This window comes from Eubalaena glacialis, chromosome 8 (assembly GCF_028564815.1).
Source record: "Eubalaena glacialis isolate mEubGla1 chromosome 8, mEubGla1.1.hap2.+ XY, whole genome shotgun sequence".
NCBI lineage: Eukaryota > Metazoa > Chordata > Mammalia > Artiodactyla > Balaenidae > Eubalaena > Eubalaena glacialis.
In genome coordinates this window covers 119,863,265-119,888,208 of record NC_083723.1, presented here as the reverse complement: position 1 = coordinate 119,888,208, position 24,944 = coordinate 119,863,265, and the positions used below count along the sequence as shown (strand labels likewise).

Genomic DNA, 24,944 nt, shown 5'->3' with positions numbered 1-24,944 from the left:
AATCACATCCACTTAGAGATTCATGGGGTTTGCATGTAATCCTCTAGGGCAGAGGTCAGCAAACTCTTTCTGGAAATAGCCAGACAGTAAATATTTGGGGCTTTGTGGTCTGTAAACTCTCTGTCACAACTACTCAACTGTCTTTGGAGCATGAAAGCAGCCAGAGGCAACAAAAGGCAAATGGGTGTGGCTGTGTCCCAATAAAAGATTATTCACAAGAACAGGCAGCTAGAAGGACTGGGGCCACTGGCAGTGGTGTCCCCTTCCTTAGAGAACGGCATTTGCGATGACATCAAAATCACCCTGAATATTTAGCATGAAGAGAATATGCAAAAGTCCAGGGAGTAGGTGAAAGAGAAAAGCAAGGGCAGTAGGAATGAACACTTCTCCTGAAAACAGATAATTACTTTGATTCTTAGGTCCCTTCCAGCTCCAACTTTCTCATTTACAGGACCACTAATTAGTCATTACAGAGGCCTTGGGAGACACACAGGCTCTTCAGAGAGAGACAGAGTTAGAAGGACATGGAAAGTCATCTCATCCAGGCTCTTGCCCTCTTTTGATATTACTGAGACCTTGGAAGGTTAAGTGTCAAGTCTTGGTCCATTACTATCTCTGCTCTTTCACCCAGATCCAGGTAACCGCCTAACAGTGGTTCTTAAAGAAGAAGATTTTATGGCTTGAACTAGGAATGAGATGCCTTAGTGGCAGGTCAGAAAGCCTTTTAGGAGAAAGATGCAGTGATAAATTTCGAATAAGGCAGAATATTAATTACTTACGGGAAGGAGAGAAAATCAAGAAAACTAATAAATCTAACACTTGAATGTTCTATTCATGACTCAGTTTTTGTGATAGGTATTGTATATGTCCATTGACATTTCTGATATTTAAAAGACAAGATGTCTGAAAAGTCTGATTAGTAGGATATTTTCTATTTTACTTCTTGAATAATTTAATCAAGTGTTTATCCTGTGATATATGGATTATGCTGCCAACTATTAAATATGTCTAATGTATTTTTAAAACTAAATTACTTAGTTGCTACTAAAATTCTATGAAAAAAGTTGTTTTCAAGTTTGTTTTTAAGTGATTTCAAGTAACTTGTTTTAAGCAATTGTTTTTCAATCATAAATAATAAGACAATTGCATTTGCTTCTCAAAACAACTGAATTTTTCAGATTTTTTAGTATTGTATATATTTTATGGAGAAAAATCAAAAATTGGCTTAAAACTCAAATAGCCTTTTAAATTACTTCATGAAATTTATTTAACGTCCCCAAATAGAGTTGTGATGTGCAAGATACAGGCATGCCTCATTTTATTGTACTTCACAGATACTGCATTTTTTATAAATTGATGGTTTGTGGCAACTTTGAGTCAAGCAAGTCTATTGGCGCCATTTTTTCCAACAGCTTTTGCTCACTTTGTGTCTCTGTGTCACATTTTGGTAATTCTCACAATATTTTAAACTTTTTCATCATTACTAGATTATGGTGATCTATGATCAGTGATCTTTGATGTTACTGTTGCAAAAAGATTATGATTCACTGAAGGCTCAGAGGATGGTTATCATTTTTGAGCAATAAAATATTTTCTAATTAAGGCATGTACATTTATTTTAGACATAATGCTATTGCACATTTAACAGACTACAATATAGTATAAACATAACTTTCATACGTACTTGGAAAGCAAAAAATTTGTGTGACTCACTTTATTGAAATATTCGCTTTATCGAGGTGGTCTGGGACCAAACCTGCCAATGTGTCTGAGGTGTGCCTGTAATTTACTTATGATAAGTGATAAAACAGAATGTAAAATATAACAAAAATTGGTTAAAAAATTTAAAAATAAACACAATGGTCTAGCTTTTAGAATTGTTGCAAAGATTAAATGAGATAACCGTATATTAATCGTTTTTGCCTCTCTACTGATGGATGAGGAAGCTGGGTTCAGAAACTAAACTGGCCAATGGTGGCATGTTCACTTGGGTGTGAATTTGAATCCAGGCCAATGTGGTTGCAAGGACTCTCTCTTCCATTGACTCTATTGACTGTTCACCATCAAGGAGATATCCAAATTTTCAAATTACTGTGTGTAGTTAATTTAAAGAGATCACTGTGATAGTTCTCATTGTTTTTGAAGAACGTAAATGCTGGGTTTTTGTGCACAAATTTTTGCAACTAGTTTCCTTTAGTAAACAACCCTTGACTAGAGAAGGAAGAAGTGCTATTTTTATAAATGTATTCTGTCAACCGATAGTCTCTATAGAGAGAAATGGACTACTTATTTTAATGGTTAATTTTGCTTGAATAAATTAATACTCCAATGTTTTCTCATCTTTTGTAGAAGATTTGCAAGACCTTTTCTGTATATATTATTTAACGTTCAGTGCCCATGTTACCCTAGGTGAGCGTTTTCCAGTTTGGGATTATTTATATACTTTATTCTGAAATTCCAAAATACATGACTATTATTGACAGTCTACAGAACTCTCAACACATTTCATGTCTTTAAATAAATCACAAGAAAACTGCCTGAGTGGTTTAATAGAGCTCTTGTTCAAGGAAGTCACATGTTTCTGAGCTTCTAGAAGAGCAGGTAGTAAATGATTATGAGGTCAAAGAAGTACCCACGTCCATGACTATTCCAGAAGCTTCCTGGAGGAGGTTGCCTTTATGGACTTGCTGTACCAACTGAGCTCATTTTCTGCAATTGTCTCCTCAAAGTTGCCTTATAGCCACAACACTTCAGAATAATTTCACAAAATTATAACTCACAACATAAACCACAATATACTAGAACAGAGTGGATTAAATGTGTCAAGTCTTGATATACTTATGTTTGAGTTGTTACACGGATGCCTGATTGTTCAATGTGGAGAACACACTATACCAACAGAACCCCAGAGGTGAAATCATTTCATGATTTTTATCACTATGCTTATCTCTACATCTTTTATTATTTCACCACATTTAACTGATTACACTTTTTCCACAAGACACCAAATCACTTGAAATCAGATATTAGTATCAACTTTTTTTAGTATTACTAAAAAATAAAAAACCCAAAATTGTTCATTTTTCCTGATATTGTTATAATGAAAACCATAGGCAATATTAGAAATTTACAAACTTTATTCTGGGTCCATCACTTTCTACATCCTCTTCACACTGCTGATGTCCTCTCTGACTAGGTACCCAAGGCCCTCCTTTGGCACCCAACAGAGGCCTACAATAGATCAAAACTACCATCCCATCATCTATCAGTGTTTTTAGTTAGAAAGTAATCTACAAAAATAAGCCACTTTTTCAAACCTGTGACCTAGGTGATGAGTTGAAGAACATACACCAGAATTTTAAGAATGTTTAGAACATCCTTTGACCTGGAAGTTATAAACCACTATAACCTGTACAGTTCTCCATATCCTATGTATATACACGCCACCATCCTTCAGACCTTAGGATGCTCACCCAGAACAATCACAGCAGTTGTTCTGGCTTTCCAGTCGCCTTACTCTAATACAAAACGTTCTGCCATTCTGACTCATGAAATCCCCATGAGGATGACACACACCACCTGCTATGACACCACGTGACACTGTGCTTCAACCCAACCCTGACACACCCTTGCCCTCCTGGATGCTTTCTTCCAGCAACTCTTGACTGGGTGCTTCAATTGTGCACATCCATAATTTCAGTCTTTCCCAGATCTCAGCTTTGTTATACCTCAAGATCTTAGTTTCTTATCCTCTGGGTTTTTGTTTTTGTTTTGTTTTTGTCTTATTTTTATTGTTTTAGTGAACCAGAGAAGAAGAAAATAAAAACCCAGTTTTGTAACTGTCCTAGTTAGGAATATATTAAGAGTGTCATCCTCAGAGATAGATCCTCAACTATTCTCTGAAGAGACATAATTCACATGCTATTTAAACGATTAATTTGTCTAATGGATTAACACCTGCTCTTTTTTTCCATTAAATCTGTACGTATATTTTTAAAACATAAGCAGGACTTTACAATAAACCTTTTTGTTAATAAATAGAATTGAGGGATTTTGATTTTAAATGGCATTTGGCAAGCAGTGCCTGATGAGTCCTATCTCAAGGGAACCACAGTACACTTCTGAAGGATCAAGAAGTTTAAAGAGTGAAAGACGGAAGGAAGGAAGGAAGGAAGGAAGGAAGGAAGGAAGGAGGGAAGGGAGGGAGGGAGGGAGGAAAGGAGGGAGGGAGGAAAGGAGGGAGGGAGGAAGGGAGGGAGGGAGCAAGGGGAAAGAGAAAGAAAGAAAGAAAGAGAGAGAGGGAGGGAGGGAGGGAGGGGAAAGGAACGAAGGAAGAAAGAGAGAAGAAAGAAAAAAAGAGAGAGGGAGGGAGGAAGGGAGGAAGAAAGAGAGAAAAGGGAAGAAAGGAAGGCGGACAAACCTTTAGAACATATCTTAATTAGGAACCATTTTTCTAATTCTAATACATAACTAAATATTCATGTAGCTCTGAACCTCTCTGGCCCATGCTTTGACCATTAGACCATCATTTTCAGTTACAGGGAGTACGATTTATTTATTTAGGTTCATCTTAAAAAGGCTCTAGCAATTACCTTTTGAGAATGAATTCTCAAATGCCGCATTTCCAGGTACAGTAGTGGAACCAGTGGGTAAGTCACTGTGTTCAGTCAAGGCTCCTCACTAGGGGAGTTAACCTCTCCCAGTGCCACTCACTCATTCTTGACTACTGTGTGCCCCTAGTTGCCACAGTGACAAGAGGAGGTTATCTGGGGATTTCTTCCTTAAGTCAGATTGTATTGGGCCTCATTCTGCCTTTGTGAAGTTAAACATTTACCAAGCGTGTGTAAAATGTGATTTGTATATCTTAGGTCTAAACAGTAAAATGGTTTTGGTGAAATAATCAGATATAAAGCACTTAGATGAAAATAAACAAGAGGGACTAGATCAAACTAAAAAGCTTCTGCATGGCAAAGGAAACCATTAGCACAATGAAAAGGCAACCTATGGAATGGGAGAAAATGTTTGCAAAAAACATTTCCAGTAAGGGATTAATATCCAAAATATACAAGGAACTCCTAAAAAGTAACAGCAAAAAAAATAAATAACCCAATTTAAAAATGGGCAAAGGACCTGAACAAACATGCAAATGGCCAACAGGTACATGAAAAGGTGCTCAACATCACTAATCATCAGAGAAGTGCAAATCAAAACCACAAAAAGCTATCACCTCACACCTGTCAGAATGACTATTACCAAAAAGGGAAGAAATAACAAATGCTGGCAAGGATGTGGCGAAAAGGAAACCTTTTTGTGCTATAGGTGGGGATGTAAACTAGTATAGCCACTATGGAAAACAGTATGGAGGATTCTCAAAAAATTAAAAATAGGTCATATGATCCAGCAATCCCACTTCTAGGTACATATACAAAGGAAACAACATCACCTCGAAGAGATATCTGCATTCCCATGTTCACAGCAGTATTATTCATGATAGCCAAGGTATGGAAACAAACCAAGCAACTGTTGACAGATGAGTGGATAAAGAAAATGTGATACATATACATAATGGAATATTATTCCACCTTAAAAATGAAGGAAATCCTGTCATATGCAAAATGGATGACCTAGAAGGCACTGTGCTAAGTGAAATAAACCAGACAGAGAAAGACAAAACCACATGATATCTCTTATATGAGGAATCTAAAAAAAAAAAAAAAGTTGAACTAATAGGAAAACTGGTTGCCAGGGAGGGAGGGCTTAGGGGTAGGGGAAATAGAAACAGGTTGATTAAACAAACAAGCAAATAAATTCCACTCAGAAACCTATTCAACCCATTCTGAATCTCAAACACATAAAAATCTGATTTTCCAGAATTTCAAAAGATTCACTAACTTAAGTGTGTGTTATTTGTAACCTGTTTGTTTTCTTAATCATTTTCTCTCTCCATGCATAACTTTAGAAATTTACACAGAAATATTATATATATATAATTCTTTTCTTTAAATTCAGGGACCCTGAAATATCTCAAAAATTTATTTCATTTATCCCATATTAAAAAAAGGGTAATTATAGGCTCTGTCTACCAAAAATTTTAAAGGGAATTGATAATTGCATAACATGTATTCATTTTCAAATTTTTACTGAGTACCAACTTTGCTGAGCAAAGCAGGCAAGATCTCAGCCCCCGTGGAGTTTATGGTCTCATAACGTATGGTTGGTGGTGGGGGCGGTGTTGCTGTTTTTATTATTTGTTATTTGTACCCTGAGAGAAACCTAAGTCAACTGGGTTAGAAATCAAAGTAGAATTTTTATTGACTTACGTTACTGCAGGTGGCTTCAGGGAAAACTGCAATGTCCACCAGACCATCTCCACATGCCTTCTCTCTTAACTCTGCATTCCTCTGTAGATCAGTGTCTTCCACCAAATAGTAACTATATTCCCTTTCTTTCTTCCAATTCCAAAAATCTTGAGGGAAGTCTCTGATTTGCCAGATTGCATCATGTACCCAGACTGTGCTCCATGGGGCCAGATTTGATCACCAGGAATCCTTAATAAGAACTTTTTTTTTTAATCATGGCAAAAAACACCATGAGATTTATTCTCTTAAAATGTTTAAAGTGAACCGTACGGTATTGTTAACTATAACATAATGTTTTAAGCAGAGGTCTAGAAATACTTCCTCTTGCAGAGCTGAAAAGTTACAGGCATTTAACAGCTACTCTTCATCTCCCCTTGATCCCAGTTCCTGGCAACCACCTTTCCAGTTTCTGTCTCGGATTTGAGGACTCCAGGTACCTCTTATAAGTGGAGTCATGCAGTATTTGTCTTTCTCCGGCTGGCTTATTTCACTTAGCATGATGTCCTCAAGATTCATCCATGTTGTCACATATGATAGGATGTCCTTCTTTTTTAAGGCTGAGGAATGAACGAGATGTGGAGGATAAATAGAAAGCTAGGCTGAGAGGGTTGAAGCACCGCAAACTCCAGCTAATGGCCAAGTATGGAAGAAACACAGTCTGTTCGAGGATCTGATAGATGTTTCTGGACTGGGGTGATGGGAATGAGAACCCAATGGCTGAGAAGGACCAGCAGAGCAGCAGAATGAAGCTGGAGAGCTGTGCAGAGGCCGGACCCTGTAGGACCTTGTAGCTTTCCAAGGACTTTGGTCTTGATTCTAAAAGCAATGCATAACTATTGGGGGAAAAATTAGCATTGATTTACATTTTTTAAAATATCGCTCTGGCTGAAGTATGAAATTGGTTTACAGGAGGTAAAAATGATATGGAGAGACCAGTTAGGAAGTTCTTACAGTCATCTACAGGAGAGACTGAGCTTGAACTTGGGAGACAGCACTGCGAACGTGGCTGGGGATACCGCATCTGCTAAAAGGGACAACTCAGCAGGATGTGTGCCAGATTTAGTCGTTCCATCCCAGGTCCTGATTTGCTGTTCAAAGTCAAGCTGCATAACCTGGGTCTGCCTACCTGCTACCGGCTTCTCTTCATTTCCCAGTTTCCTTCCATCTAACTCAATCCACAAATACTGTGAAACACTGACTCCGCACGAAGCGAGACTCTTCAGGAGAAAAGCAGACCTCTTCAAAGAGTATTCATTTTCATCTCCTTAATTCCCTGTTGCCGAATCCAGGAGGATATGTTCTTTGTTCTCCTTAGATTAAGTCGGAAATTGTGTCCTTAGTACAGCAGAAACTCTGGAACGTTATGACTGTCTCAGGGGAGAAAGTGGTAGTCTTGATTCTACTCCTGTTACCGAACCAGACCCATTTTGCCTGATGCACAGCAAGCCAAAACGCTGAGACGCCAAGGTTTGCAGCAAAGAGAGGGTTTACTCACAAGGTAGCCAAGCTAGGAGACGAGAAGTCTCAGATTCACCTTCCCAAAGGCAAGGAGCTGGAGTATTGAGGGGATAAAGAAGCAGGGCAGTTTGAGGCGTGGGGAGCGTGGAGAAAGGTGATTGAGAAAAGGTGTGGGAATCATCATTCTGCACAGGTGTAACGAAGCTACTGGCCTCTGCACGTTCAAAAACCGGAGCGCTTGGTACTATCTGAGGGTGGAGTTTTCAGCCCTCTGACGTAAAAAGGTCATCTAGGGGACACTCGCGCATGCCCAGATGGCGGGTTGGCGGTCCTATCCAGTCTTAACAGGCTCATAGGCACAGCTGACTCCAAGTTCCTGGAAGACAGCTCGGGCAAACATATTGTTTCGGCTATGTGCTGCTTGGAGGACAAATTTTTGTATCAACAAGTAAAACGACCTTGATTAGTGAAGGCAGGTTACAGGTGAAATGGATTTAATTTAATGATTACCCACGGTTGCACTTCTGTTTGGGAAGAATTTTTGTAAGGTTTTCTTTTGTCCAACAGTGTTATTCAACCCTGTCAAATATTAGTAGCGCTTAGAGGAACTCGATTTAAACAGTTATTGTCTGGGCTTTTATTAGGTGAAGGTCTTTTGTTGCCAGTGGGTATTTTTGTCATTTTAAGATAACATCTATTTTCAAAAATAGATTTCAGATCATCAATGATCAACTTTTCCCCCAAAAGTAAATATATTAACTAGAAACTAATCAAAATTTAAAATAGCAAATTTACATAATTTAAAAGTGTGTTTCAAAGTTTTATTACAAACAAAACTTTAACCTAATATTATATAACTCCTATAAATTAACAACTCTCAAATAATTGTAATAAAATTAAAGAGCCAGCCATTAATCAAATGACTAAAACTCTGCTTAAGATAAAATTAGTTCATCTGATTAAAACAGTAAATGCCCACTGGTAATTACTGAATTATCACTCACATTATTTTGTGAATTTCATAATTGATAATACTGAAAAGATTATAATTAATTTTTCAAAAATTCTATGAGTACCATGGATAAAATCTTAATGTGAGTTGACTAAACTCTCTAGTCATGCCCTTAACAAAAAGTGATATACATTTAAAGTAAAAATGACAAGTGTAGGTGTCGATTGAAATTCATTAAAAGCTCGAAAATTTTCATTCAAGTATAGGTGCCTTCTGCAAAACACACAAATATATAAAAATGAGCTGCGAAGTTATTAATCATATTGTATAGTGGATAATTAATAAAGGATTACTTCAGTAATTTAAATAAAGCAAAAGTAGAAAATAAAATTACACAACTATAAACTATAATTATAAATTGTAAGTTACTTAAATTCAAGGATTTGAATCCATGAAGTGTTCGAAGATTTATATTTTAAAAAAATCTTTATTTGCATTCATTGTTAAACTTTCCAAAGTTTCAAAATTTTCACATCTAGTCTGCAAGTTCAATTATTTTACATCCTAAATGTCTTTCCCTTATTTTCATGTTTATGTAGATATAATATTAATACATAGAAACCTAGCTGTACTTAAGAAGGTTTTTCAACTCCTACAAGAACCAGTCTGAAAGCTCACAGTATGTGCACTTAAATTGTTTACTGACTTATCACGCTGTGTTATAATTACTTGCCCATTTGCCTCTTTTTGTAGAAAGATACAGATGTCACAGTTATACTGTTAATGTACATAATTACTTCAGTGAATAATTTTATCTGTAGTATGGTTAACCTATCCTTGTGATTTTACATCTTATTCTAGAACGATTAAAAGAACAATGGCTATATCTGATTCTGGATAGACCCTATTGAGCATCTGGTCCCTGGACTCATGCCTAAGCAGGAGAGATTCTCTCTGACCCCTTCGGTATTGAGAAAAAATGTGGATTTAACAGTTCACATGCAAAATTCAGATTGTATTTTTAGCTCTGATACACAGAGGACAGCTGGAGCACACGTTTAAAACCCATATGCTGATGGTGCTCTACAAAGTACAACATCAATAAAGTAGTTGGAAATTTGAAGGTTTATTGCAGATATTAACGATATGAAATAAACACATACTCCTCTATGAAGAATACCTGTTACAGCTGCCCAATGTAAATTATATAAAAGATGATTATATATGAACACATTTTATGTGGCAGATTTTTAACTTCTGAGGAAAATTTATCTCTAGATATAATATTTATAATAGTAATACATATATATCATGCCCTTAGTTGAAAATAAAACACATTTTCATCTTTTAGATCGTATGCTTCTAATATTATGGCTATAAATATGAGAAATATATTTTCTAAATACCAGCTTTACACTGTGACCAATTACAGTATGCAGTATTTTTTTTGCATAAAAGAGTATTTAGAGATATATATTTGGCAGTGATGCAATAGACTTTTGCTGGGGAAATTTTTAAGGAAAATAGCTAATAAATTATACTATTTTGCCCAAACAGCTTTTTGCTGAATAGAAATTTAAATAAACTTAAAGGAGAGAACATAGCTCACAAAATTTCACGGAATGGAAATGAAGTCAAAAGAAAATGCAAAAGATATAAAGTAGATGTAAATCATTCATCAAGATAAATGTCATCAGTCTCTATTAATTGGAATGTAAACCATAAAGGTGCTACTAGAACACACATTGCACATGTTTGAGAAATAAGCATATGTTTTGCTATAAAACCAACCATACTACAAGCATACCAAGGAATAGGTGTATGGGGTACCAAGTAAATGTCTGATCACAAAATACTGTGTCAGGAAAAAACTGAGGGAACATATGAGTTTCCTACCTGTCAAGTCCATTAGCTCCATATGTTCTTTTCTACTGTATTCTATTAGTTCACTTATTTCTATTTTTCTCTGCCACCAGCTCTGTTACTTGCCTAGTCTTTGGCCGTATCAACTAATAAATGCATTGATTTTTAGCTTCTGCCTTCCCTGCTGTCCTAATTTTTTTTAAAGATTTTTTTGATGTGGACCACTTTTAAAGGCTTTATTGAATTTGTTACAATATTGCTTCTGTTTGATGTTTTGGGTTTTTGGTCACAAGGCATGTGGGATCTTAGCTCCCCAACCAGGGATCGAAACTGCACCCCCTGCATTGGAAGGCAAAGTCTTAACCACTGGACCACCAGGGAAGTCCCTACCCTACCGTCTTAGAAATAATTATACCCTCCTCTTTTTTTATTTTACAAAGTGAGTTCTAGCTGCTAGCCCAGTAGCAGGTGGTATGTATAGGAAATATTAGGACAGTTACATAGACTCAGGAAACTACAAAATGGTACTATTTAAAGTCATTCCAGGTATGCAGTGAAATTTAAATGGTGCTGTTTTTTCTTCATCTATACCCCTTTTCCTGACTTGTTCTCTCAAACGTTTCTTTGGAAGACTTTCTGGTTGGTTGGTTTGTTACTAATGACCCTCAAACAATACCAAGCCACTGAAACTATTACTCAGATTTTGGTTGGTGTTGGTTTGCAGTTGGGTCAAATAGGATTCTCAGTTTTTCAAAATCTGCCTGCCATCCTTTGCGAAGAGAGAATTTCCTTATCAATCTAAGAGTTTTCAGACCACTCCTGTAAAGTAACACAGATTTCTGTGCCTAAAAGTTCCAAAGTCTTCAGCCCTTGGAACTTCTTACATACCGTAAGCCCATTTTTCTATATCCTATTTGGGTTTCTGAGATGTGATTGACAGCTAACTGTTAAAGCTGGTTCTACCCATATACGACGTTCACATCATTTACTTATTATTCAAAGCTTGTTATGTGATGGATCTTGAAAGAAACAATCCCAAATGTCCACTCTGTGTGTCTCATTGGGACCTCTACTGACAGTTAATTCCCAGCTGCTTCGCAGAACTGGAAATTCCTTTCCCCTGTTAGATCTCACACTAAATTTCACTTTATAGTTATGTTATATCCTTAGTTCTCAACTCACTGAGACAAGCAATAATTAAAACAACTTACATACGATGAATATCCAAGGCTTCTTTTGCATCCAGTTATCATGTCTGTCTGTTTACCCCAACTGAATATAATTCACTAGAGCAGAAGTGGCAGGCAAGAAGAATGTCTACTGTTGAAGAAAAAGGTAACTCAGGGAAAACTAGTAACAGTTTTTCTATTGTCTTCCAACATCCTCTTCATTCTTAATTTTTACTAGAATCCTTTTTCTTTAACTTATTCAACAAATGCAGGAAACTCTGCTTTCATTTCCCTTCTAGAAGTTTCAGTGAACAGTTGAGAGAGAGTTGTAGCATAACTGGACACTACAGGATGAGGACATTATTGGTTCACTGTGGTCATAGGGAGGGAGGATTGCCTTAGGGACCATCCCTGGCCCAGGGAAGATACCGAGGAAAGAGTTCTGTTACTAAACTGGAGTTTTTATACTCTCTCCCGCACAGCTGCGGTTGGCCACCTACTTCTGTTTTCTCAAACTACTACATGAGTGTTATGGCCCATGCTATTTAAACAACAGTAGTCTCTGCAGCATGGACATATATACACTACCAAATGTCAAATAGATAGCTAGTGGGAAGCAGTCGCATAGCACAGGGAGATCAGCTCGCTGCTTTATGACCACCTAGAGGGGTGGGATAGGGAGGGTGGGAGGGAGACGCGAGAGGGAGGAGATATGGGGATATATGTATACACATAGCTGATTCACTTTGTTATACAGCAGAAACTAACACAACATTGTAAAGCAATGATACTCCAATAAAGATGTTTAAAAAAAAAAAAACAGTAGTGTAGTTGAGAGATAATGTATTTCCCTTCTTAGTGAAGTGAATCTGAAATAGAAATAATAAAATTAGGATTAAAATGTGCTCTGTCACACAAAAGTAACTACCAGTGAACAAGTGAGTAGAAACATGTCTACTTAACAGAGGAAAAAAAAAATTAAAGTTCAAGGTATTCTATCTACATATGTGGTTGTGATAATATAGAAAATAGAAATCCTATATATTTTTACTTAAATAGTGATTCAAATATTTTAAGAGGAAATATTTTCTAAGATTTTAAATTCATAAGAAAAATATTTATTTTCAGCTTCTCTCTACCCTGGCTGGCTCCAAAGTTTAGAAAGCCAAATAAATGTTTTTTCAAAGTAACCTGGGTTGACTTGTTATAGAGTCAACTAACTTATTCTCTTGAGGGACAGACTTCAATGTTCAGAGAATACAAAACATGTTTAGACCCAGCTTCACCTCACTCCAGAGAGGAGAGATACTTCTCACTTGTGAACTCTTTATCAAAGCATGTTTAGCTTCAGATTTTTAGATTCAGAGAAAAATGCAATATAAGATTCTGGTATGTAAAATAATTATGTAAAATTCTGGTAGCTAAAATTATTCTCGGCATTCTGCTAAATAAGATGTCTGAGTTATTCCAAAGTGCCCTCAAATTTTGTTCCCTTTCACCTTTGTGACATGTTTTTTATGACAGTGGATTATTTCTACTCATACACTGGCATGACTGATGTAATGCTTCCTCATACTGATATTGAAAGTTAACGAGGGAGGAGAGTATATTTCCAGATATTTTGAAAATATTAATCTCACAATTACTCAAGGAATTGGGAACATGGGGAGTGTAGATACTTAGGACAACAAATCATCCTAACTGCACAGTTCAGTCATTAGTAGCAAGTTCCTTCCTTATCATCTTTCATGGCCATTTTCACAAGTTGCCTCAGAAACTTTCATTTGAACCTGACTCATACTGTGGCCCTGCTGGGTTAATTGACCTTAATGTTTCAGATTCTTATACATTAAAATAACAAATAACCCTTTGAGTGACATCTAGGCAGTAGGGATGACAGGCAATCAACAATATCCTCGGGAAGGACATGTAACTACAGTACCTGAAATGCCCAAGGATCACTGCTGTCATGAGTAACTACTATAAATGCTGCCCCCGGGAAATGTATTTATGTAAATCTGCACAAGAATCTACTGACAAGCAGCAGAAAAGTCAAGGCCTCCACTATGACATGTGGAAGTGTGTATACCAATCAAGAGAAAATCCAGAGTCAGTGTAAAATGTTATTAAAGCCAGGGGGTCTAAAATTTTCAGAGAGAATGAAGTCACTTCACAGTGAATTTCAAGTAATAGTCCATCCACTCATTGTAACAGAAAAGTGAAATAATAGAGGTCAAATAAAGGATCAAAGGTCAATATTATTTGGAAGTCCATTATAAATTGTGAAAAATAATGTATTGCATGAATCAAAAGGCTGCAATAAATTTATAAACTTCTAAAAAGTTAAAGTGATATGTTTCTCAGATAAGAATTAGAAAATTTATTCCCTTATTTATTAATGCATTAAAGGAATAATGTATAAAGTACTGTTCTCACTCTCAATTAGGCAAATAAATACCTTTATTTCCTGTTTAATACCCATACATTCCAGTTGTCTAAAAAAAGTTTTAAAAAGTAAAATATTATTTTTTTCCTAACAGTACTAAGAGAAAAAGCATATATTTTACAGAATATATATATTTGACATTCTCTAAAAAAAAGAAAGACAGGAATTCAATAAAGAAAGGAATTATTTCCAAAGTTTAAGATGAAAATGTTTTTGAATAATAATGACACCTATATCTCTACAGCATTGCTATTATCACATTAATTCCACAAAACATTTAAACTCACTTCATTATTCACTCACACAAAAAATTTTGTTTTCTTATAATTCCCGAATCGAGTAAATCCTAATTGAAATAGGCTGTGAGTACCTTTGAAAATGCTTTGAAATTCTAACCTAGAATTAATGATCTGGTATCAATAGTACTTATTAAACTTAGAAAATAAAACTACATGGTTCATTAAAAAAAAAAATACTTAACAGATGTTTTAAAATAGCATATAATTATATTTAAAATTATGACTTATATGAAACAGTGGAAAAATAAAGTATGTAATTTAGGAAAATTGTTGAAATGTTGCAATTAAAATATTAAATGAAATATATATATATATATATATCCTGAAAGGAAAAAAATATTTCATGAAATATGTTTTTAAAAGTCTTAACAAAATATGGAAACTGACTAGATGAGTGTGATTTTCTCAGAAATCTGAGTAGTAGAAATATTATTTAATACATGATGTAGGCTATAGTATGTTAGAAGAAATGATCTATCGGGGTGAGGTCAAATATGGAAGGAGGGAAGTATATTAATTAAAGATATGGAACATTTACTCTGTGCCGAAAATATTCAGGAATATTAACTCATCTAAAATTGCAGCAACACTATAAATGAAAACATCCGCCAATTTACACATGAACTCAACTTAAAATATTCTAGGAAGATTTCCCTGACTAATGCTCTCTACATTTTCCTTTCTGAGATATTCATTTTGCCCTTCCCTTGTAGATAAAGCTAGCTAGCTAGATATTTATCTACCTGTCTATCTGCCTACATACCTTCCTATCTATCACCTTTTCATTTTGTTTTATATTCTGCTCTGCTACATGGAACATTTATGGTTGTGATGCTATTATGAACTTATCAATATAATTATTCATACTGAATGCAACTTTTAGCTGTATTGCTATTTATTCATATCAATCTAATCTGATTTAGAATATTAGTTAGGAAAGTAAGGATGCTGTTTGTACAATTCATTTTCTATAGCAATACTTTTAAACTGAGATCTGTCTAATATTTAGTGCCTATCCTCGGGGCTGAGGAACATGAGTGGGAAACCTGTGAGGCCCCGTCTGCCCCTCACCCTCCAATGGGAAGGTACCAGAAGAAACTATTTAGCATCATTATGTGTTGACTATTTACCGTGTACAAAGCAACACTTGTAAAATTTGGTATATATAAATTAAAGAATAATAAAACACCTCCCCTTCCCTCTGCATGTGGTGAGGTAGTTAAGGCTCTGGCGTTGGACTCCCTAGGTTTGAATGTCACCTCCGCTGCTTACTAGCTCTGTGCCTCAAATTCCTCAGCTGTAAAATAAAGTGATAAAAGTACCAACCTCATTAGGTTACTTGTGTGGAATAACCACACCACTTTTTAGGTGTGTAAAATTCTTAGAAAAGTTCCTGATACATACAACAGATAGTATTTTTATTATTGGTGTACAGATGAGACACGAATATAAACAAGTACAAGAAACAAGCTTTGACCTTAAATACTCTTAGCTTACCTTCTTCAGCCATGCGGTCACTTAACCTTTCATGAAAACATTTATTAAGCGTCTTTCTGTGCCAGGCCCAGAGTCATGCATTGGACTTGCAAATAAGAAGAAGAGATGAAACATTCTACCACAGATTTCACAATCCCCAGAAAAGACTCTAAAACCATATTTATAAAATGTGGAAATTAGTCTTGTGCTCTGGATTGAGCTATACAGGATAGTTGAGATTCTTCTCTCCAATCCAATCCAGTTGCCACTATTGTTCACAAACTCTCAGGCTCTGTCTTATCTTCCATGTACCTTTCAAGTATGGTATAACATTACTTAAAAACGAGCGTTTAGTTACCTGCTCCCCAGCCTCCACCCCACAGTACTCCTTTATTCCATGACTATTTCAATAGCAGATCTTTGTTTTCCTTCCCTTTAGTCAAGGAATCCAGATACAATTCCAGATGAACTTCTCTGACTAATTTAAGTAATGCCATCCGAAGGCCCAGGGCAATCCACAGGCAGCACTAACCCTGGCAGTAAATCTCATTCCTCCAAACACAAATTGCGATGGGTCAGCCAGATTGATTCATGCACATCAATCAATCCCTTTGAATAAAGCAACAATAAACAGGCTTTGAAAAGATCTAAAAGAAAGTCACTTAGCGACAACTGTGTCATAAGTACCTATTAATAAATTCTGTCCCTTTGTAAATGAATGTAACATTAAAATTAGACTGCCACTGAATGTATTTAGGTGTCTGGCTCTTTTTAATTGTTGTAATTTTAAATGTTTATATTTTATTTGGTCAATTTTCAGGTGTTCGTCACCCAATTTTTGTTTTTTTTTCTTTTATATAAGGCTAACCAGAAAAAAACATTAAATCACATGGTATTGTTTATCATCCATATCTATAAAGAAGTATTCCAGAGAATTAGGCAAGAATCAAGAGATAACAAACTGGACTTCCCTGGTGGCTCAGTGGTTAAGAATCCGCCTGCCAATGCAGGGGACACGGGTTCGAACCCTGGTCTGGGAAGATCCCACATGCTGTGGAGCAACTAAGCCCGTGCGCCACAACTACTGAGCCTGCGCTCTAGAGCCCGTGAGCCACAACTACTGAAGCCCACATGCCACAACTACTGAAGCCTGCGCACCCAGAGCCCGCACACCTAGAGCCCATGCTCCGCAACAAGAGAAGCCACCGCAATGAGAAGCCCACGCACAGCAACAAAGAGTAGCCCCCACTCGCCACAACTAGAGAAAGCCCACGCGCAGCAACGAAGACCTAATGCAGCCAAAAGTAAATAAATAAATTTATTAAAATTTAAAAAAATTTAAAAAAAAGAGAGATAACAAACTACACTAATGTGGCCCATGCACGGGCTTTCAGCTCCACTGGGAGAGGGTAGATTGTGGTAAGGAGGCTCCAACATGGAATTCCCCAAGTAAATAGATACACTCTTCCAGGTCTATATCAGCAAATGAGGCATGAATGGTGTCAAGGACATCCATGATTCCTCCCCATTGATTGGCCCTATTATCTACTTTAAAAACCTCACAGAGGAAGACGCCCTCATAGCTATACTGACGTGTGCTTTATCAAATAAGTATGAAATCTGGTGGATTTATTTACTCATTAATTTTGCTACTCCAAGCTGGAATAAAGCATCTATTATATCATACCGAACACTCATTTGGGGGTGAAAACTATAAATAAGTCATCTTGTTTCCAGATGGGAAGAATACTAAAGAACTTTCCACTGGAAAAGCACTCCAACAGATTTATAAGCACCTGCCTGACTATCACCTGCTTAGTCTACGTCCTGTTATCTTACATACTTGACATAAAGCATTGCATGGAAAAATCCCAACAGATTATACATGTTATCAGTTAGAAGGTAATTGCAAAAAGCAGTATTTTCCTCTTTATTTCATTTAAGCTCTGTCCTTTGGATGTTTTGAAGGTGAGCCATTTCTCTGGGTGCTATGGTTGCCAGCAGGACTAGACTCTTTCCCCTTTTCCTCAACCAAACCTCAACTATTTTGCGAAACTCTGCCTGAGTGCACATGATTACTCGGCAATCACTTTCTTTCGAAAGAAGATTTGAACATGATTGGAAATCTTAGCCCGAGGGAGTTTTCTAACATCCTTTGGATGAGGCACAATTACTCTATCCCCACACGTAAAAATGCTAGTACTGAAAACCACAGTTTTGGTGAATGTTAAGACACTGCTCTAAAAATCAAAGAGAAAAACAAGGGAAAAAATCCCTATCATTACATTGTAAGCTTTATTAGGAAAAAGAAATATGAACCATACAAGAGAGTTCCACTCTGCAGAATGAACCCTCAGCGTTATCCAAGTGGACACATATTTCTAACATTTTCTCAAATATGCGAAATTCCCAATTTCTATCTCTGCGCTTCCAACTTAAAAACAGAGCAGATTTTGTCAGAGAGGTAAAAATGGATTCAGATTTGGTCCAAGATTTAGAGGATATTTGTTATTATTTTGATTCATCCTTCTTTAAACTTTATGTCATGATAACGCACACTCCAGTTTTCTTGGTTTTGTTTATTTTTTGTGTTTGTGAACCATCTTTACTTTCTTATACTTCTCAATAATGGGATGATTATGATGATAATGATAATAACAAAAATAATAATACCAATGGTAAACATTAAAGCTATGTTAAGTGATTAATATGCATCCTTTCTCACTGTAACACCGTAAAATACGCCCAATTATTGAATACCATTTAAAAGTTGAGAAAATTGAAGCTTAGAGGCATACACTTATCTCCAAAGTGGATTTTAACCCAGGTATTCGACTTTAGCTCGTTTGAACTTAACCAGTACCCAAGTTTTTAAACAGTACCCACCGTCCTATAAATACACATGATTTCTACAGAAGTTTTCTTTCTGCCTGTTTGAAATTTAGAGAAAACATTTCATTCCTCTTCCAGTTTATTTTACCCACTTAGATTAATTAAAAGCAATTAAATGGACAGGAATCTTTTTAAAATGAGTTGACAGTTCTTTGAGCATTTGACTAGAAAGTAGAATTACTTTAAATGTATATGGTTAATGTATATGATACAGGATCAAAGTTGGGCATATAGAAAATAAGTTAAATCCTTCAAAAAGTCTTGGACTTCCACTTAATAAGGCTTATTGAACATAAGTATATATCCCTTCTCCTTCTTGAAATCCCATAAAATTATGAGAATAAAAAAAATTATAAACCCATAGGGAAAAAACAGGGAGACTAGAGTAGATGAGACATGGAGATGAAAAGTAGATGGATGAGGGCGGAAAAGCTCAAAATATCTGAGTGCTGATGATTTTTGTCAGCTGCAGGGGTGGGTTGCGGGGGGGAGGCACCATGAAAAGCAAGACTTTCTTCCTGTAGAACTAGAATGGACCATTAGACACATGAAGAAACTGTGCGAGCATTAGTTACACACCCCAGAACGTGTTCCCTACCCATACTTTTCCAGGATCAATGAAGAAGTATACATTGCATTTATTTGTCATGTTTTCTTAATTCTAGAACAGCCCCAGTCTACCTCATATGTTTTTAATTTCATGACTGATATACTTAAAGAGTCTGAGCCAGTGTTTTGTAGAATTTGCCACAATCCGGATGTGTCTAACCGGTTCTTCAGTGTTAGATTTGGGTCACACAGTGAAGCTTTGCACTTCTCACTGGGCCTCACAGAAGGTGTATCCTGCCAGGATGTTGCATTATTGGTGATGCTCAGTTTAATCACTCAGTTAAGATGGTAACCTACTTTACTGTGCCTTACTCTTTTTATTTTCTCTTAAAATGATTTTATAATTTGGGTAAGTTGACAAAGAAAAAAGGAAGAGATCAATTTTATTTTACACAATCAAGGCTTCCTTCCAGATGTTTATTTATTGAAAATCTGTCCAAATCAAATCCTCTATTCACTGTGGCACAAAAAAGTGAATAACATCTTTTCCCCCAAAGTTGAAAACATTTCCATGTTCAAACTTTAGTGTCATTTCATGAGTCTGAATAAAAAGGAATATTCTGTCAATAACAACTGGAGTTGTCATCAAACATGCTCTCCTGACGGGTGTGCTTCATTCAACTGCTATGTGTGATGAGCAATGAAAGAGTAAAACGTTCTAGCACTTTCCTACCATCACTCCAACTTTTTACCCCTCATTCTGTGCCTGAATTCTAAATTCACTATGTTCTGAATTCCAAAGGCATAAAAAATATTATGACTTTCCAAAATCACAGTACGGAGAAATTATTTCCATGTTTTCCTAGATTGAAGATGGTACCCCCGTTCTCTAAATATATTTGATTTAAAGAAGAATATCCCTTCAATCACAACTCATGGAAATGTATAACATTAAAATGTGTTGTGGATGTATGCCTTACTCTTAATAGTAAACAAATCAAAACCAAACTAAACTAAAAGTCAATAGGCAAGTGCGGGTGCGTCAAGTGTGAAATATGAAAGGCATGGACCAAGATAAAAGGAAAAAAAGCACAGAAAAAAATGCAAGGAGCATAAAATATTAAAGCCTTCAAATGTGAAAGAGATTTAAAACATATTAATTCTATGGAAATAAAACAGATGTTATGAAAAGCAGAGAAAGACAACAAGAAAATATTCTTACATTAAAATAAAATTTTTAAATAAAAATATTTAAAATTCTAAATAAAAAGTTGAGATGAACTGGACAAACGTTTGAGAAACATTTCCAGAAAGAACAGCAAAAAGACAAAGATAGAAAATAGGACAAAAAAGATAACAGTAGAAGGTTGGTCCAGGAAGAATTACAAAGATGATGAGGATGACATTGGGAAGAAAAATATATTTCAAAAACATTTGCTAGAACTGAAGAACGTCAATCTTTAGTATTGAAGCAGAAATAGTTGTTGCTTCCAATGATTAAGCACTTTACATTCTACCATCAGAAAAACACAAACATGTACCATTTTATACACTGAGATAAATCTAAAATAATAGGATTGTCCTGATTAGTTCTTGAATATTTCCCATATCTGGCTTCCTAATAAAAATAATTATATGCCTAATTTTTGCTATACTGATGTCTGAAAATAAGTCAGGCCCTCTGTGAATACGATAATCTTGTGAGAAAGTTGCTGTTTTCCACCATGCATAGACTAATTAAACCGATAATTTGAATATTTCACAGGTTTGTTTATTTTGTTTGGTCCTTTAAAACTTGTGTTTTCTATTTGGCAAGATAGTTCTTCTGAATTCTGACTCCCCTGAACTCTGTGTAACTTCTTTTCTTTCTGAAATACTTATCTCTGTCTCTCCTTTTGACCCCAAATTGAAGGGAACCATACCAATATATACAACCACAAAATTTTAGACACTGTGGATCAAGAGAAAATACTAAAAGCTTTCAGACAACTCAGAAACAAAGAACACACACACACACACACACACACACACACACACACGTAATATATCAGGATCAGAAATCAAAGTGGATAGAGCATCTAAAAATAAGATGCTAGAAGACTACAGAATGCCTTTAGTATTTTGAAGGAAAAGTATTTTCCCCCTAGACATCTAATTAGTCAAATTAACTAAGAGTGACACTAAACTAAAGGCATCTTTTTGACATACAAGTCTCAAAATTTATCCCCCATATACTCTTTCTCAGGAAGTTTGTGAAGGAGCTCCACCAAAATGAGAAATTAAAACAACCAGAAACAGATGCCAAGACACAGGAGATCTCATATGAGTACAAGAAAATGAAAGCTCACAACCTGATGGAGAAATTAAGTCCTACCAACGAGGCAGTGGGCCTAAGGAACAATCTGTCTGTTTTTGAATGTGCTACCTAAGTCTTCCAGAGTCATTTCTTCAAAAAGTGAGGAAGAAAGCAAGAAGAAAACACATGACTTCATGAATGTGACCATTTGTCCTACCAAGAAGATGAATTATTAGGAATCCTGGCATCCTCTTCCAAGGTCCACTAATCCAGAGGAATTAGAGAAGAAACAAAAGAAAGAAAAAAGAATGACACAAACATGGTGAAAACCTTCTGGGGTCAAGGGGAAGTGGTCTGTTCCAAGCTTGTTTCATGAATCACCTGGGGCAGGAGACAGAGGACCAGGCTATGGGAGAACAAGAATCTTGAATGTTTGTTCCTGTCCCCTTAATTATTTGGGACAGAATAGTTCCTGCTGTTAGCTATGACCTCGGGTGCAGGTGTTCTGGCAGTAAAGACTAGAAAGCCTCAAAAGCCCAAAAAATCATTGCGAGAAAGTGAGAAAAACTCATGACAGTTATTCATTCACTCCTCATCTTCCTCAGAGATCCAGGGCTGGTGAATTACAACCTAAAGAATGTCGCCCTCAAATTCTGTTTTGCTGAAAGTGCAAATGGTGGATGAAGTCCTGAATTAGGAATATTTTTTGGGGGGGTGGGAGTGGAGACTGGCTTTTCTGGTGCCTCTGGGTTCCCCACCCTAGAGGCATCCATCCTCGGCTCCCTGAATTCTTAAGGGCAAACAGGACTTGGAGTGGCCTTCTTGCTCTCTTGAGCCTGACCTAGCAGTCCATAACCCTCAGGGAAAAGGACAAGTCATTGGAAGGACATACTATTTCAAAAAGAAAATAACGTATTGGATTACAGATGTTATGAATTTGATCATTCTTATAAGTATTTTACGGTTCTTCTGGAAATTTTGGAAAAGAACTAAGGATACAGAGAACATAAAACAACTGTGAAACTGAGGCAATCATTAACATCAAAGAGAGAAAAAGTTATAAAATACAGGACTTAAAATTATAGTCTGCTATGTGGTTAAACTTGAAACAGTAGCTATGTCGTCAAAATAAGGCGAGCACTGAAAACTGATTTCAGCAAAACGTTTGATATATTCTATAATGGGAGACTGGGAGCACAGGATGGGGGCATGTGCGTCAAAGTGTTGGGCAGAAAGTAAATAAACATCTAAAATGGATACATTGAGAAATAGTAGTAAAAATATTCCATTTATAAATACAAGGGTAAACTCCAGAAGGAATAGCTAAGAAAATGAAAGCTATGCAGCAACATGGATGGACCTAGAGATTATCATACTAAGTGAAGTAAGTCAGACAGAGAAAGACAAATATCATATGGTATTACTTATATGCAGAATCTTAAAAAATGATACAAATGAACTCATCTACAAAACAGAAACAGACTCACAGACATAGAAAACAAACTTATGGTTACCAAAGGGGAAAGGTGGGGGGGAAGGGATAGATTGCGAGTTTGGGATTGACATGTTCACACTGCTGTATTTAAAATTGATAACCAATAAGGACCTACTGTATATAGCACAGGGAACTCTGCTCAATATTCTGTAATAACCTAAATGGGAAAAGAATCTAAAAAAGAGCAGATATATGTATATGTATAACTGAATCACTTTGCTGTACACCTGCAACTAATACAATATTGCATATCAACTGTAGTCCAATATAAAATAAAAATTTTTTAAAAAAGCAAATGAAAGCTATTGCTCTGGGGAGCAGGACATAGGTTGTGGGAAAAGATGAGACTGAAATTTCTTATTTTCCACTATAAGCCTGGTTGTAGTACTATTTGATTTTTAAACTACCTATGTGTGATATGCTGATAAAAATAAAAATTCAATAAAGCTCTATTATTAGTTCGTTAACTACTTGCAAAGCAGTTCTGTTTTTGTCTGTCTTTTAAAGTAGCTAAAATACAGTGACAGCTTACTACAGAAACTTCATCCAAGGAAATGCAGAGCAAAGTCCATTGTTGCAAGTATTTTAGAAAATACATTTTTACAACAGAAAGAAAACTATTTTAAGTCTTATATGACAAGGAAACAGGCTGCTCTGAAACCCCAAGGAATCAGTAACTAGTGAAATTCTTACTCTCGACTGACTAGAAAGCAGGAAAGCAAGATCATCCTCAACCCTGAATGGAGTGTAGAAAAGGAGGCCAAAGACATCTCATCCAATTTAAGCTAGAAAAGATTACTAGGCTTGAGTTTACATTAGCTTTTTATTTTGTTCCCTATTTTGAAATGATTGTACTTAATCATGAAATATAATGTGAATAAATTGTTCCTAGCTGACTTACAAACAAACATTCATATATGTAATGTTAGTGGTATATTTGTTTTTAGTTATTTAGTTATTAGTTTATTAGTTTTAAAACCAAGATAAGACCAAGATCATTTCCTGGGAGCAACACAGCCCAAGCACCTATAGGCAGAAATACAGTAGGGAGAGAAATCTGATCCCTAAGCAAGGCCTTCAGGACTTTTGCTAGCCCTGGAAAAGCATCAAGATTACAAGAAATAGGAAGTTATAAATCATGGAAATTGGTAGGATTAAGGAATTTTAGAGCCAGAAAGGAACTTAGAGATGGAAAAATGAAATCGAAATGGGAAAATATCAATATTTTACCCTTACATTTGGTGCAATCTAGGGATAGAACATCCATAGTCAAGGAAATTACAGAATTGAGTTCAGTTTAACAAGTGTACACTAAGCAACTTCCATTTACAGGCTCTGGTCTAGAGACTGCAGACATAAACTCTCACTCACTCACCAAATGTACGAAGGCCAACTACGTTCCTGGCTTGCTCCAAATGGTGGTGATAAAACAATGAACCAAATAAGCACATTTTCTGCCTCCAGTGATTAATATGGCCAATCCGGCAGGTAAGCAAACTATTAAAGTATGATGAGATTATGGTAGGGGAAGGGAAATGTTCTCTGTGGGTGCAGAGAAAAAAGCCTAACACAATCAAGGCATCAGGGAACTTTCACAGGCAGCAACCCAAAGGTTGAAAGGCAGAGTTTCCTGTCTTTAAGCAATTCCTGGGTTAACCAGACACCTCAGCCCAAATGTATGGCTTGACTG

The 24,944-nt window shown here is 36.1% G+C and overlaps 1 protein-coding gene across 2 annotated transcripts in view; it reads right to left on the bottom strand.

The window, feature by feature from the left end:
- CNTNAP2 (contactin associated protein 2) overlaps positions 1-24,944 on the bottom strand; it is a 2,096,032-nt gene that overhangs the window by 1,823,321 nt on the left and 247,767 nt on the right. Inside the window, exon 1 of one of the 2 annotated variants that reach the window (XM_061198859.1) lies at positions 6,321-6,535. The exons of the other annotated variant lie outside the window; for it this stretch is intronic. The gene's annotated coding sequence lies outside the window, so the exon portion shown is untranslated. Of the gene's footprint in view, positions 1-6,320; positions 6,536-24,944 lie in introns of those variants that run through there. 2 annotated transcript variants of the gene reach the window in all.